The sequence below is a fragment of the Lontra canadensis genome, unplaced genomic scaffold (assembly GCF_010015895.1).
Source record: "Lontra canadensis isolate GAN:19392208 unplaced genomic scaffold, GSC_riverotter_1.0 scaffold58, whole genome shotgun sequence".
In the NCBI taxonomy this organism is placed as follows: domain Eukaryota; kingdom Metazoa; phylum Chordata; class Mammalia; order Carnivora; family Mustelidae; genus Lontra; species Lontra canadensis.
The window spans coordinates 4966-6671 of NW_022631052.1; the positions used below are offsets into that span (position 1 = coordinate 4966).

Genomic DNA, 1706 nt, shown 5'->3' on the forward strand with positions numbered 1-1706 from the left:
CCAGCTCCCCAGCTGGTCCAGCCTCACCCTGAGCCCTTAGCGACGAGGAAGGAGGCTGGGGTGGGGGGGCGGTTCTCACTTTGAAACTTCGGCTCCTTCACAGCAGCCCCTGAGGGGTGGAATAAGCCAATGGGGGGACCTCCAGGCACCATCCCCTAGAACAGTCCAAGCAGTGGTCTAAGAGAAAGGAGGACTATGGCATCTCTCCAGCCTGGATCTTGAAAATCTAGCCCTGTCCACGACTCCTAGAGCAGAGAGCCCAAGTGTACGCTGTGTCTGAACTTGAGCTGATCTCAACAACGCTGTCTGTATGAATAAAGTACTCCGTTCCCGGACTTCACTCTGCCCTATTTACCTTCTGCAGAAACCCAAAAAGTAAAAAAGGAATCATGTAATTGGACTCACCTCTCCTCTACTAGATTTTTCTCTGGCCTCAGCTCCTCCCAACGGTGGCCCAGTTCTGGAGTGAGACTGATATACCAGGGGCCCGTTCTAATAAAGGTTTCTCTTCCCACCCTACCACGCCTGGACGCCCCGCTTTAATCCGATTCTATTTTGTCTTAATTCTGGGAGAAATGAGATTTACTAAGGAGAGTTTACTACCAGCGTTTTTATGCAGCGTTTTTATGGCACCAAAATGCCAACAGGAATAGCACTTTTCGTTAATTAAAAACAATTTCATTAATATTCCTGTATGTTTGTATTTGATGCTGATTGGGTGGCAAGCCACTCAATGGTGACTAACATTCTCATTTTGACTTACACTTTTTAAAGATTAAAACCTTCAACTTTATTAATTAAAATTCCCCCTTCACCAATAATCAGTATAAATTTTCCCTCACTTCGGCTCAGCTATTTCTGTGAGGCCGAGTTAATGAACACACAGCCTAATTGCCATGGAGTCATGGGGAGCCAGAGTGAGGAGAGATGGGAAGAGGTCTCATCCCACGAGACAGATTCTTCACTTTGGTTTTTATTACCAATCAATGACTAGAAAGAAGAAATCTCAAACTGCTATCTTATTTTACCATGCATTAAAGGATAAAAATAAAACTAACAAAAATCATGAAGCTTATTTCAATACACATATATTTTAAAATATGGAATGCTTCCAGAATCCGTGTGTCATCCTTGCACAGGGGAGGGGGGCCACGCTAATCCTCCCAGGATTGTCCCAATTTTATTATATGTACTGCCAAAGCCAGCACTATGTCAAATGTTTTTAAGTTGAAAAGATGGGAAGGTCATAACAACACTTCATAAATTATACCTATTTTAAATATTCTTATTAGCGAACCCTCGGTGAGATCTGAGGGGTTTTTGTTGTTGTGCCTCACTCATTTTGGCCTTTATTCCTCAAATAGAGAAAGTCCTGGTGGATTTTAGTTCTTTTTTTTTTTTTTTTTTTTTTTTTTTTTTTTTTTTTTTTTTTTTTTTGGATTTTAGTTCTTGAGTGACTGCGGCAGACACTGGAACTTTTGGTGAATGGAGCGGTCGTAAATGTAGCTGGCCACTAGGTAGAGCTACGTCACAGAGTGTGCAAGCTCTTCCCTCTTCCCATCCGGGCTTTCCTCCTCCTCCATTCCACCTCCTGAAATGCCCACCAGAGGGCAAGGACCCATCTCATCCCGCAACTGCTCAGTTTAGTAAACATCGCTGTCTCTTGATAACTAGGGGTGATCTTCACTACCTGGTGCTCACAAGGC

General features: G+C 43.4%; 1 pseudogene; it reads right to left on the minus strand.

Moving 5' to 3' along the window:
* Positions 1 to 1094: 1094 nt before the first annotated feature.
* Positions 1095 to 1208, minus strand: LOC116878732 (annotated as a pseudogene).
* Positions 1209 to 1706: the final 498 nt, after the last annotated feature.